Genomic DNA, 15,056 nt, shown 5'->3' with positions numbered 1-15,056 from the left:
CGAGCTCCCCAGCATCCCTCTCGTATACACACTGTTGGAGGCCAATTATGGCATCAGCGATGGAGTTTAACCCATTCAGCAGTGCAGGAGTGAGGTCCTGGACCAAGGTCTCCATGGCAGCCGCCATCCTGCCACTGTTGATCTTGGTGCATTGTAATGCCAGCGCTATCACCTCAGCCTGAAGACGGATGCACTCCTCCATTGTGCCTTGCAATCTGAGGAGTGCAACAGACATCTCTTCCTGATGTTCCCAAGTTTGCCTTTGCAGGTCCAGCATCTGTGACATGACCGAGTCCAGAGGCTCGTCAAATGTCTCAGACTCAGCAATGTTCTAGCCTCCAGCAGTCCTCCGAATGCTGGGGGCCTGGGAGGTCCCCTCCCTACGCCTGCTGTGGATCAGAAAGTGCGATGTGCTCACCAGATTGTGATCCCAAGGCTTCTCTAAGCCTTGGTCCCACTGAGGTGTGTGTGTCTCTGCGCTGGTGGCAGGTGTGGGGGAATGTTGTGATGGGTCTTCAAGGAGTTGCCTTCAGGCTCCACTTCAGAGGTTTCTTTGGGGCTTGATTGGAGGCCCTGGGTCATGGACTCTGTCGGGTGTTTGGCAGATATGCTTGCGAAAGCAAGGGGAGATAATTAGTGCATAGCCATGGCCTGTGAAAGAGGACACACCACGCACAACATGGTTGTCCAATGGATGCTGCACTGCTGGATCCTCACTTGGTACAGCAACGCCGATATCACTGTCAGCACAGGACCGGACCCGGTTATCACCGGCCAGCTGGATGGCTCTGTTTTTGAATTCTGTCAGAACTTTGATTTCCGGCATCCCTCCATCTATCTGCGAGCTTTCCCTCCTGTTGTGTGTCACTTAGGCCTGCATGTATAGAGATGGGGAGAGTATATCAGTAAGCCTGCTGGGTTAGAGGATAAGTATGTCTTGCCTGTGTGCGTGGTGTGTGGCCCCATGGACGGGTTGATGACAATGACAGTGTGTATGAAAGAGTGAATGGTAATGTCCCTTGCACTGGCAGTGAGTGAGGGCTTTATGAATTTGTGATGGGTTGGCGAGTGCATAAGTTGGGAGTGATGAAAAGAGTGACTTATCTTGGCGTAACGGAGGAGATCATTCATTCTTTTTGCTGCACTGGGTGGCTGTCCTCCTCTGTAGGGTGTTTGAGCTGACCACTGCTGTCACCACCTCCCAAGCCGGGTTGGTGACTTTGCTGCCCATCCTGCGGCCAGCAGACCTCCATGGCATCCAGCAGTTGCTCAAGGGGCCCATCGCTGAAGCAGGGGGCTGCAGTCTTTTCTCCTTTGCTGGCCATGCCTCTCGGGCAGCGGTGGTGAGCTGGTGGAGGTGAGCACTTTGCTGGCGGCTTCCTTTTAAAGATGGTGGCTGGCATGATGCAACAGCTGGGTGATTGCGAGCTGGTGAATGAGAGCCCGCTTGCCATGGAAATAGTGCGTTTCGCGGGAATGAATAAATAATGAGGTGGTTTCAGGACGATACGACGTGAAAACTCACCATTTTCGTCGGCGGGTAGGACTCCTTTTACCTGTCCGCTATCATAATTAGTACTATTCTGGGAAAATTCTGGTGCTTTCATCTATCTGTTGCCCTAGTCCTTCTAGATGGTAGTGGTCATGGATTTGGAAGATGCTGTCGAAGGAGACCTGGTGAATTCCTGCAGTGCATCTTGTAGATGGCACACACTGCTGCTACTGCGCATCAGTGGTGGAGGAGGTGAATGTTTGTGGATGTGGTGCCAATCAAGTAGGCTGCTTCACCCTGGATGGTGTCAATCTTCTTGAGAATTGTGGGAGCAGCACTCATTCAGGAAAGTAGGGAGGATTCCATCACACTCCTGACTTGTGCCTTTTAGATGGTGGACAGGTTTTGGGGAGTCAGGAGGTAAACTACTCAGCACACAATTCCTAGCCTCTGATGTCTTGTAGCCACAGTATTTATATGGTTAGTCCAGTTCAGTTTCTGGTCAATGGCAACCCCCAAGATGTTGATAGTGGGCGATTCAGTGATGGTAATGCCATTGAACATTAGGGGTGAGCGTTAATTCTCTCTTGTTGGAAATGGTTATTGCCTGACACTTGTATGGTGCGAATGTTACTTGCCATTTGTCAGCCTAAGCCTGGATACTGTCCAGGTCTTGCTGCATTTGGACATAGACTGCTTCAGTATCTGAGGAGTCGCGAATGGTGCTGAACATTGTGCATTCATCAGCAAACATCCCCACTTCTGACCTTATGATGGAAGGAAAGTCATTTATGAAGCAGCAGAAATGTTTGAGCCAAGGACAGTACCCTGAGGAGCTCCTGCACTGACGCCCTAGAGCTGAGATAACTAACCTCCAACAACCACTTAATCTTCCTTTGTGCTGATTCCCATTGACTCCAGTATTGCTGGGGTGCCTTGATGCCACACTCAGTCAAATGTGGCCTTGATCTCAAGGGCAGTGACTCTCACCTCACCTTGGGACTTCAGCTCTTCTGTCCATGTTTGAACCAAGGTTGTAATGAGGCAAGGAGCTGAGTGGCCCAGGCGGAACCCAAACTGGGCATTAGTGAGCAGGTTATTGCTAAGCAAGTGCCACTTGAAAGCACTGTTGATGTCCCCTTCCATTAATTTAATGATGATTGAGAGTAGGCTGATGGGGCGGTAATTGGCTGGGTTGGAATTTTCCTGCTTTTTGTGTAAAGGACATACCTGGGTAATTTTCCATCTAGCCAGGTAGATACCAGTGTTGTAACTGTACTATCCCGCAAAGAACCCCCAATTTTCTTAATGCCAAGCTGCTCAAATTGCAGAAGAAAACTTGAAACAACTGATAAAATGGATTTCACAATTTTTATATTATGAGGAGCAATTCTAAAAGCAGGAAATGATGTCCCTGACTACTTGTGATGATTTTATACTAAACATTTATTAAAATAATAAAGAAAAAACAAATAAAGCACAATTACACGAAAGCACATGAATGGCTTCACACAGTGAATAGTACTTTAAAACAGTTCCACAAATCTTACTACCCTCAGAGCTAATCATCCCCTTTTCTGTTCAGAAACTATTCTTATACATCTTAGAATCAACAAAGTCCAGTAATTTTTACCATACAGTGCTTTGTCTTGGGGTGCCCTTTTAGGCTGGCAACAACTGGTTCTTTCAGTCTGGCCTTGTATACGCTGTCTTCTGGGAGATCTGACCAGCTACTCTGCTGTCTTCTGGGAGATCTAAGCAGATCTAACACCCTCACATAGGCTTCAGTATCCCCTTAAATGTATTCTTTTACTTTAATCTCTCTATTACCTCACCCAGTCTCTTCAGAAATGCTTTCTTCCTAGAACTGATTAAATTGTTCTTTACTTTAGCTCTTAGACTTGTAAAAACAAATTTACCCTATCTTTACCTCATTTCCTTACACTTTTTTACAGCCTGCATATACCCCCTTTTAAATAAAACACTCAATTCAAAACTATTCCTATTATTGCTATATGTAAAACTCTGATTGAAGTTCCTCTTGGTCCATTAACATATCAAGACCACTGTTGGCTTTAGACCCTTGCAGTCACTCTAACTCTTAATGCAATTACCATATCTACAACCCAAAGAGTCTGACTTTCAGACAGACCTGTATTGCCTAGCTAGTCCTTGCAGAAACGAGGCACTGAAGGACAAGCTAATCCATGATCACTTAGGCTGGAATTTTATAGCCCCGTCATGATGGGGTCAGGGCCAAAAAATGCAGTGAGTTGTTCTAAAGCCTTTTCACTTTAGTGGGACCGTAAAACTTCACACATAGTCTTGGGTTTCTGGGATTTTTAAAATTTATTCATGGGATGTGGGTGTTGTTGGTTAGGCCAGCATTAATTGCCCGTCCCTAATCGCCCTTGAGAAGGTGGTGATGAGCTGCCTTCTTGAACCACTGCAGTCCATGTGGTGTAAGTACACCCATAGTGCTGTTAGGCAGGCAGTTGCAGGATTTTGACCCAGTAACAGTGAAGGAATGGCGATATATTTCCAAGTCGGGATGGCGTGTGGCTTGCAGGGGAACTTCCAGATGCTGGTGTTCCCATGCAAAACTCTCTGACTTTCTGCAGAAAGAAGATCTTTCTTTAGATCAAGTGGTCTAGTATGCGAGACAGGCTGAGCTTAGAGAATTTAACCAGGCTATGCTTCGGCGTGATCTGAGGCTTCACGTGATTCCGTTCAATAGGTAGGCCCATGGGCAGTGGCCCCGACCACAAGAAAGACTGCCAAACTACACGAAAAGGCAGGAAGCTGCACATTGACAATTTGTGTTGTGGCTCAAACAACCAACATAGGCACCAGGGCTGCCCAGCAGGGGGTATGGAATGCCTCAAATGAGGCAAAACTGGACATTTCAATTGTTTCTGCAAATCCAACAGCTTTAATATAGGTAGAAGACAGGAAAATATTTATGAAGCACACTTCATTCAAGAAATGTGAAATCAAGATAGAGACGAAATTACGGATTTTCCAGGGGAAATTGATAGTCTTACTTCAGACCACTGGTCATTTATAGTGCAAGTTCAAGCCTTCAATACCATCTTTAAAATTGATACCGGAGCTGCTGTTAACATACTGGCAGATGAATCAAAGAATTGCAGAATCTTAACAGCACACAAGGAGGTCATTCGGCCCATCATGTCTGCATCGGCTTTCCAAACGAGCATTATGACCTAGTGACATTGTCCTGTCTTTTCCCCTGTCTTGCATATTGTTTCTGTTCAAATAATTATGTAATGCCCTCTTGAATGCGCTGACTGAAGCTACCTCCACCACACTTCCAGGCAGTGCAATCCAGACCCGAACTTGTTGTGTGAAAAGGTTTTGTCTCATGTCACACTTGATTCTTTTGCAAATCACTTTAAATCTGTGCCCTCTTGTTCTTGATCCTGCTACAAGTGGGAACTGCTTCTCCCTATCTACTCTGTGCAACCCCTTGTGATTTTGAACATCTTTATCAAATCTCCTCTTAGCCTTCTCTCCAAGGAGAATAGGCCCAACCTCTCCAAACTATCCTCATAGCTGAAGTTTCTCATCCCTGGAACTATTCTTGTAAACATCTTCTGGATGGTCTCCAATGTGTTCACACCCTTCCTATAATATGGTGCCCAGAACTGTACACAATATTCCGCTGAGGTCGAACATGTCTCTTATATAAATTCAGCATAACCTCCCTGCTCTTGTACTCTATGCCCCTATTAATAAAGCCCAGGATACTATATGCTTTATTAACTGCTCTCTCCACCTGACCTGCCACCCTCCATGATCTATGCACATATACACCCAAGTCTTTCTGCTCCTGCACCCCTTCAAAATTTCACCCTTTATTTTATATTGACTCTCCATTTTCTTGCTACCAAAATGCATCACCTCACATTTCTCACATTGAACTTCATCTGCCACCAACTTATTTATGTCCTCTTGAAGTTCCACATCATCCTCCTCGCAGCTCACAACACTCCCAAGCTTCATATTATCCACAAACTTTGAAATTGTCACCTGCACACCAAGATCTAGATCATTAATATATATCAGGAAAAGCAAGGGTCCCAATACTGACCCCTGAGGAACTCCACTACAAACCTTCCTCCAGCCCGAAAAATATCCATTGACCATTACTCTCTGCTTCCTATTTTTCAGCCAATTTTATATCCACATTGCTACTGTCCCTTTTATTCCATGAGCAATAGCTTTTCTCACAAGTCAGTTGTGTGGCACTGTGTCAAATGCCTTCTCAAACTCCATGTACTCCACATGTGGGTTGTGGGAATGCAGTGGGAGGACTCATGAAGCTTGTCGATGAAGCTGAAAGGCAACATTACATCTTATTCAGTGAAAGTGAATATATTTTCAGATTATAAAGTGACCAAATGTGTTCACCCGTGCAACCACTTGTGAACGGAATTTCTTAACTTTTCTAGGCTTACCCCTCCTTCTAGGTGCTGCCCTGACATATGTATCGGGGCTGGAAACAGCCAATGCAATGGTTGGCTGTGTTGCCTCTAATGATTTTGGCATGGGGCCTCTGGAGAGTCAAGGCCTTGAGGGCTCCAGCTTGCTTTGGCTGTTCTCCTGTGGGCCAGCTGCTCCCTCAACAGTGACAGAGCACGTGTTTGAGGGTATCACAGGCAAAGGGGACTCGGAGAGAGCCGACAGCTTCTGAAATTCCTGAGTGGGTGACCCAGGGTTGCCCAGCTGTCGCTCCTCCTCCCCATGGTTGCCTGAGGGGCCTGACTCCTTGGGAGGAAGGAGCACCTGCAGGGACATTGAAGTGCCCCATTTCCCCCTCACTTCGCTGCTGCATGGCTCCCGCAATGGAGTGCAGGTTTGTGTGCATCTCTGCATTCTGCTGGACCAGGACCTCTATGGCATCTACCATCATTCCCATGGAGTCCTCCATATGTGCAGATGTAGGCACCACTTCATCAGAGAGCAGGTGGACACACTCCTCCGACTCACATACTATTCTTTTGAGGGCTTCCAAAAGCTCTGTTGTTCTCCCGCCTTCTGTTGACTCGCCACGATGAGTTAGAATGACAAATCCAGAGGCTCGTCAACTGACTCGAACCTCGCAGATGTCTTTTCCCCAGCAATCCTCCTAGTGCCGAGGAGCTTGACTGAACCTGCTTCCTCCTGCTGCGGATATGTGTCCGTGAGGTGACCACCAGATTGTGAACCCGAGCCTGCTCTAGATCTAGGTCCCACCCATGTGTGTGTCTCTGCACTGGTGCAAGTTGTGGGTAAGCACTGTGATGGATCTTCTGGGCTGCTTATTTCCAGCTCTTCAATGGAGGAGGTGTCCTCTTGGCTGGAGGTGAGGACCTGGTTGGAGCTGAAGGACTGGCTGGCTGAGGGCTTCAATCGCTTGGCAGAGATCCCTGTGAACCAAAGTAGAGATAATTAGTGCATGGCAGCAGAGTCAAAAGCAGGAGAGAGAGCACTTACAGTTCCGTTGAGAAAGGGATGATGTGGTGCAGGAACCTCATGTGAGTATTCGATACCAACCTCATTGTTGCCGCAGGCATGGTCCATATCCTCACCAGTCAGTGGGATAGCATGCTCCTCAAACTGAGTGAGGGGTCTGATGTGGGCCACTCCACCCTGATCTCTCCCTGCTGTTGTAAGCCAGCTTTTCCTGCATGAAAACAAATGGAGATAGTGTGAGCATGGCACTGCATGGAATGTTTGTGCAGTGAGCGGAGCCATGGTCAAGATGAGGACACGAGCTCCAGAGGATATGAGCCTGATGGAAATGTGAGGGTGTGTATGAAAGGTAATGATGTCACTTCAGGTGTGAGATCCCTGTGGATGCATGATGGGTTTTGGAGCGTGTAAGCTGAGAGTGATGTGGTGGTTGCCTTCCCTGGGGGAACAGATGAGAGCATTCATCCCTTTCCGGCACTGGATAATTGATCTCCTCTGAGCTCCAGTGGCGCTGACTGTCGCTGCCACCGCCTCCCAGGCCAGATTGGTGACTCTGGTGGATCTCCTGTAGCCAGTGCGGAGGTAGAGGACATTTGTGACAGCCCTCCATTGCGTCCAGCAGTTACCCCAAGGAGGCATCACTAAATTTGGGGACTGCTGTCTTCTTTGCTTTTGGAACCATCTGTTGCCTGGTTTGTAGACATAAAGTAGGCATGCACTCTGATGCACTTTAAGTATGGTGCCCAGAGCGAGGAAGCACTGAGGTCATGGTGTGGCAGGCAAATCCAAGTCTGCCCGCCAGCGATCTGGAATGTTTCACGTGAATGCGTTATTAATGAGGCAGGACACGCCGGGAAGGGGACGATACCGTGTGAAAACATGCCATTGCCACCAGCAGGTAAAAGCACATTTTCCACACCTGCAACCACACTTAGTGCAAACCTGAGGCAATTCTGTCCAACGTCTGGAGCACTGTGTACAATTTTAGTCTCCTTATTCGACAAAAGGATATAACTGCTTTAGATGCAATTCAGAGAGCGTTCATCCGACTCATTCCTGGGATGAAGGGTTTACCCTATGAAGAAAGGTAAAACAGGTTGGGCCGAAATCCATTGGAGTTTAGAAGAATGAGAGGTGATCTTTTTGATCACATGACTGGATTCTTGGAGACATAAGATCCTGAGGCTACCCGGAGGACGTTTCCTCTTGTGGGGCAGAGTAAAAATACTGGACGTTGTTTAAAATTTAAAGCTTTTTCTTTAAGGCGGAGGTGAGGAAAAAAAATTCTCTCAGAGGGTTGTTGGTTTGTGGAATTCTCGTCCCTAAAAATGTAGACAAGTCTGGGAACGAAATTTTCAGTTTCAGGCATCATGACAGGTGGGGTTGGGGGAGTGGGGAAATATGGTTTCAAGCCACTGTGAAACCAATTTTTGATCATCCATTTCACCTGTCAATGGCGGGCCATGTATCCCACTGCCGCACGCCAAGAACCTAATTTCAATACTTTAGCATCCCATTATAAGGTCTGCTCATTAGATCATCCCCCACACTGGATCATCCGGACCCATGGCGTGATTTCGTGCCAATGTGCTTCACAACTGTACTTAAGCAATGCGCATCTGGTGAGCTGCACTTCACTCGGGAGAAGTTAAAGAAAATTAGAAAGGCAACAAGGAACTATGGAAATAATTTACTGAGGAACATAAAACAAAATAGCAAAATATTTTACTGGCATACAAGGTAAAAAAAAGGAAAGTTGAGATTATGGAGCTTTTTGCCTCCAGTATTTGCAGTGGTTCATGTAAGCTTGAGGCAATAAAGTATTTAAAATTTCGTCCAGTCTTTCAACGATTAGTACAAACTGCTGTGCAGAAAATTTACAACAAACTAAAATGTAGATATCAATAACATAAATAATCCTAAAAAAAATTATAGCAAAGTAGTTTGTGTGACTTGACTGTTGAATGTGGGAGTTTGTGGATAGCAAAACTATTCCAGACAAACACATTTGTTAATGTCTCCATCTCAGTTCTCTCCAGTTCAGATTCATTGAGCTGTAGTGAGATTTGGCAATGCTCTGACACAAATGGCAGGGTGGGGAGAGGTAACTTGACAGTTTACTCCAGACCTCAGTCACACCTTTTAGGAAGGTGCAAGATAAGAACAGAGTTTGCATGAACAACAGCTGTGGAGTAAAGGGGACCCAGGTGAGTAGAGAATGAGGATTTGCAGAAACTGATCCTTTCATACTTGCTACATGTGAGGATAAGCATAAAGACTATCGGAAGAACAGCCAGAATGCTGATCATAGCATCATGGGGCAGAAGGCTGCCTAAAAGGCGGCGGAAGAAGAGGAGGGGAAGCATAATAAAGATGTTGTAAGATATTCTATAATTAGGTGAACAGAGAGCATATTTTGTAAGCAGTTATCAAGAGTCCAACAACTATTTGCCTATCTGGTGCCAGACTGAGGGACATCTCAAATTGGTTTGAAGGGATATTGCAGAGAGTGGGGGGGGAATTCCAGTCACGTGATCCACGAAAAGGTTAACAACTTTATAATTTGATTTTGTTAGAAGTGTGTTTCAGTAAAACAAACCTGTAAGCAGAAAAGCAGAACTAGAGAGTAACAGATGTGTGTCAAACAGGATAACAAATGAGACAGGCAAGCCAGTAGAACAAAGAACAAGGCCAGGGAGTGAGTGAGTGTTGAATTCAAGGAGGCCCAGTCTCCTGCACAATCAGCAAGATATGGTGGACTTGTGAGGATGAGAACAATGTCTACTGTCTGTCCACATGGAAATAAGTGATCAAAGCCAAAGGCATCTGTTGAACATGTGCTTGTGAGTTGACAAGATTAGAATGTGTGTATGTGAATAACGGTGTATTAAAAAATGGCGATTTCGATATAATCTGTAGAGTAAGGTCTTGGACTACCCAAGGCTGACACTCCCTGTGTACGCTTGATTGATTAATAAACAATCGTGGCCTGTACCTGAGTCTCCTGGTAGTTTGTCGAGGTGAACTACAACAGGGCCAACCAATTGGGGAAGAGTAGGGGAGAGATCTTGTTTAGAAAGCATCAGGAACTAGGAGCTAAATTAAAGGATGGGATCTCAAGGGATATAATGTCTGGGTTGCAATCCTGAGCCACAAACAGATTGGCTTCAGGATAATCAGATCAGGGGGGCGAACATGTGGTTCAAAGGGTGGTTGAGAAACAATTTTGAATCCATGGAACAGTGGCACCAGCATTGGGACAGGAAGGAACTATACTGTTGGGACAAACACCAGAGTCCCAGCAAAAAAGATAAATAGGGTGGTCACAAGGTATTTAAAATAGTAAATGGAGGTGAGAGCTCAGGTGGAAAAGGTAGCATTAATAATAGTTTGAAAATAAAGAAGGGGTAGAGAGTAGATTAACAATCATAAATTGTCCTTCAGGCACTACGAGAAGAAAGTAAAAACCTAAAAGGTGTAGGGGTGGACTTATGGGCGGGGGTGTGGGGGGATGGGGGGCTGGGAATTACCTATCCCCCACAATGAGCTAAAAGAAGGTCGGCACCTCACCAATGTGAAATATGGCTGCCCCACAGCGATAATATGTTGGGGGTGACCTTAATTGGATCAGAGTGAGACATCTGCCCCTTGGGGACAGGAAGTCCCATCCTTGGGAGCTGCTGACCAATCTGATTGGCTGGCAGATCTGTAATCCCAGCAGCACCAGGTGGGTGGAAGCGATCACAGAGCTGATGGCCGCCCACTATGGCTCCTCGCCACCATTTTATGCGGGCAGACCAATTAAGGCCTGTCCAGCATAAGACGCGAGCCTTAAAGCTCAGCGCTACCTGTGCAGGCGGCAGGGGAGGGAGTGTTGGGGCCAGCGGTCTTTCGTGAGCACAGATCTACCTCAGGGAGATTGAAGGGCTATTGTAATTATTAAATAAATGGATTGTAAAAATGTATCACATGAGATGGGACATGTTTTGATTTTGCAGAAAAATTATTTATTTAATAAAAGCTTTAGGAAACCTCATCGCACTTGTGGATGAGGTTTCCTAAAAAACGCGAAGGCGGCCTTTTCGCCTGCATGCCAACTTTAAGGTTGGATGGGAAGCGTTATCAATTAAATCAATGACTCCTTTAATGGCCTTAATAGGCCATTTACATATTGGCCGACGCACAGCCAACTCTGACACACTCACTGAACGAAATATTGTGGGACTGCACGATGATGTTGGAATGCACGTCTGACGTCATTGCGCGTCATTTGATGTGTCGCTTGTCGGGCCTAGCCCCATACACCGACTGAAAAGTCCTGCCCCAGAAGAGAGTAGTGGCCACTGCTCGGAATACAAGTAGTCCCAAGGAAGAGGTGAACATTTCTCCCGGACTTCAGGCAAGTCTGGGGATTTTGGGCAGGAACAGCTAGGAGACTACTGCAAGTCGGGGGGAAGGGTTAGTGAGACTGGGGGGGGATAGGGACAAAGGGGTGCCCCTGTGGGCACAGGAGGTGCCTGAAAGGAAGGGTACCCCCCTTTCTGCTCATGAGTAGCCGCTCACCAGCTTTCTGCAGTGAAAGCTGTCTAGCTGTTCACCATGCCCCTGCCTTCCCCTGCATGTGCGTAAAATGTGGCAGAAGCAAAATGAAGCTTGTAAGTGACAGTTAATTGTCCACTTAAGAACTTCAACAGGTTTAAGAGCGGGCAGGCTGCATGATGCATACCTGCCCTCTATAATGTGAGAGACAGGTCAGAGATGGGCGGGAAAACGGAAAACAGCAGAAGGCTGGCAAACTGCTGTTTTTTTACGTGCCCAGCCTCTCCTTCCACTTTCAAATAAACTGGTGAGAGGGGAGGGGGAGGCGTAATTATCACCCTGTAGGAACTAAACCAGGAAAGAGAAATAAGAAATATGCGAGTAAAGCATTAGTGCAGAAGGACATTCTAGAGTTTTAGCCCGAATAAGCATTCTTTACACAAAGGACGAAATTAAACGAACTGCAGGTACAAATTCAACTGAGAGAGTATGGAATTGTTGAGACACGGTTGCAAGAGTGTCAGTACTGAGGACTTAATATGCTATCTTGTACTAGAAAGAGAGGAAGCTTATAAATCGGAAGAAGTAGCCTTGGTGGTTAAGAATGAAATCACTTCAATGATAAGAGAGGCAAGCAGTGGACACTTCATGTGTAGAATTAAGAGACTGGAAAGGAATTCAAGTTTTTCTGGGAGTTACGTGTTGCCATCTCTGGAGCAGCTGTGCAGTGGTACAATGAATAATTTTTTAATTCATTCTTGGCATGTGGGCACCGCTGACTAAGCCAGCATTTATTGCCCATCCCTAATTGCCCTTGAGAATAAGTGCAGAGATTATGCAAGCAAGTCAAAGGCAGAGTAGTTTTAATGGGGGATCTTAAGTTTCAGGTGGATGGAGATAAACAAACAAGCACATGTCAGAAACATAGAGCTGGATTTTAGAGGGTGCTGAGTTCCACACCCCAGCTAAAAAATCGGGAGGCTGCCCACAAAAAAGCTGTTGCTCCATAGCCATTTAGTGAATGGCAGGGCATCAATTAGCTCAGGGCGAGACTTCTGCCCCCATCTGGAGAGTAAGTCTTGCCAATCAGGTTGGCCAGCAGCTCTACAGTCCCAGCAGGGCCAAGTACGAGCACAGGCCACCGAAGAAGTTGATCTAATAGGGGCTGGATTAAGGTAAGTCTGGTGTATCACTGGGTCAGATTGAGGCCCCAGGAAATTGTTCTGGAAAGATTTTCCAAAAATGTGTCCTACAACCACTATTATATTAGGCAAAGAGTGTAATGAGCCAGTTATACTTTGGAGCCACATGATTTGTGAACATTAATCACTTTGATTTACGGTTATAATCTCATCAGCACGATCACAGAATTACAGAATCATCAAATTTTAACGGCACAGAAGGAGGCTATTTGACCCATCGGGTCTGCACCGGCTCTCCAAATGAGCATTATGACCTAGTGCCATTGTCCTGCCATTTCCCCATACCCCTGCACATTGTATCTATTCAATAATCATCTAATGCCCTCTTGAATGCCTCGATCGAACCTGCCTCCACCACACTTCTAGGCAGTGCATTCCAAACCCAAACCACTCGTTGTGTGAAAAAGATTTCTCTCACATCACATTTGCTTCTTTAGCAAATCACTTTAAATCTGTGCCCTCTCGTTCTTGATCCTTTTACGTGCAGGAACAGCTTCTCCCTATCTACTCTGTCCAACCTACTCATGATTTTGAACATCTTGATCTAACCTCCTTTTAGCCTTCTTCTCTATAAGGAGAACAGTCCCAAACTCTCCAGTCTATCCTCATAGCTGAAGTTTCTCATCCCTGGAACCATTCTTGTAAACCTGTTCCACACTCTCTCCAATGTGTTCACATCCTTCTTATAGTGTGGCACCTAAAACTGTACACAATACTCCAGCTGAGGTATAATGAGTGTCTTATATAAGTTCAGCCTAACCTTGTACTCTTGTACTCTATGCCCCTATTAATAAAGCTCAGAGTGTTTGTAGTAAAATGGAGTAGGGTCGCACATAATCAATGTGCAGTAGCTCCATTGCACCCATTGGAATGACCGGGTTGGCCATGGGTGCGCCTCCACGTTTATTGCGTGCGACCCTTCTTGGGCACAATGTTTCTTTTACTGATTGACTCCCACAAAGTAATGTCAGTCCCACAAGAAGAAATGCAGTCTTCATCTATGCTTGAGTCTGTTCCACATTTAGAAGACAGGTCACATGATATGGAAGTACTGCTGGGGCCTGTGGGACCCGAGGGGGTCGGGGAGATAAACCTGCCAATTTCCATTGAGGAACTGAGTGGAAAACTGTCCCCTGTAAGAGAGGTCTCAGAAAAATGAGCTGAGATTGTTGAACACGTCCGAGAAAGCCTTCTGAGAGAATTGATTTGTAAATAGTTATTAATGTAAATAGTTCACATGTTATTAAGTTTGTCAACTGTATTTTTTAAGTGAAGGGAGAGAACGTGGTAAAGTGGAGTACCATGTCCCTTTAAAAGAATGCAAGTGGACTAACCATGTGACAGTACCGACCAATCAATGTATAGCACAGGCTACTGGTTAACTGTATGTGTAGAACTGGTGGTGGTTGTGGGAGCATGCAAGGATTTAATGCTCTGCCTTTCGTTGCAATAAACAATCACAGTTTGTTCTTATGTCAATCTCTCTCCATTATTGATAGCGAGCATCAATTAACAAGTGTATATGAAGACATGCAATTCGAATTTAATCGGCTAGTGAACTTATAGACTCTAGACATAAAAATACTATATGCTTTATTAACTTTTCTCTTCAACCATCCTGCCATCTTCAATGATCTATGCACCCAGGTCCCTCTGCTCCTGCCCCCTCTTTGAAATTTCACTCCTTATTTTATATTGTTTATCCATGTTCTTCCTACCAAAATACATCACCCACCTCACACCTCTCTGCATTGAACTTCATTTGCCACCTATTTGCCCAGTCCACCCAACTGCCTATGTCCTCTTGAAGTTCCACACTGCCCTCCTTGCAGTTCACAACACACTGAGCCTTCATATCGTCTACAAAATTTGAAATTGTCCCCTGAACACCAAGATCTAGATCATTAACATATATCAGGAAAAGCCAAGGGTCCCAATACCAACCCCTGGGGAACCCCACTACAAACCTTCCTCCAGCCCAAAAAATATCCATTGACCATTACTCTCTACTTCCTATTTTTCAACCAATTTTGTATCCACATTGCTATTATCCCTTTTCTTTAATGAGCAATAACTTTTTTCACAAGTTTATTGTGTGGCACTGTATCAAATGCTTTTTGAAAGTCCATGTACACCACATCAACATTACCTTCATTGACCTTCTCTGTTACCTCTGAAAACCTCCTGTTAGTTAAAGACAGAAGGTGAATTCCGGATCACAGGTGACAGAAAGACTAAAAATAATATACCTTCGAAAATATTTAACCTAAAAATCCCAAAAAACAACAGGCCCCAAAATCTGCATGCTGGACTCTAATCATTGATGTAGATATTTATAACCAATATGT

At 45.5% G+C, this 15,056-nt stretch overlaps 1 protein-coding gene across 1 annotated transcript in view; it reads right to left on the bottom strand.

The window, feature by feature from the left end:
* The window catches only part of LOC121278118 (dynein heavy chain 8, axonemal-like), a 2,067,071-nt gene that overhangs the window by 1,686,185 nt on the left and 365,830 nt on the right, over positions 1-15,056 (bottom strand). The window lies entirely within an intron of this gene.

This window comes from Carcharodon carcharias, chromosome 5 (genome assembly GCF_017639515.1).
Source record: "Carcharodon carcharias isolate sCarCar2 chromosome 5, sCarCar2.pri, whole genome shotgun sequence".
Lineage (NCBI taxonomy): Eukaryota > Metazoa > Chordata > Chondrichthyes > Lamniformes > Lamnidae > Carcharodon > Carcharodon carcharias.
This window is presented reverse-complemented; position numbering and strand designations above follow the sequence as displayed.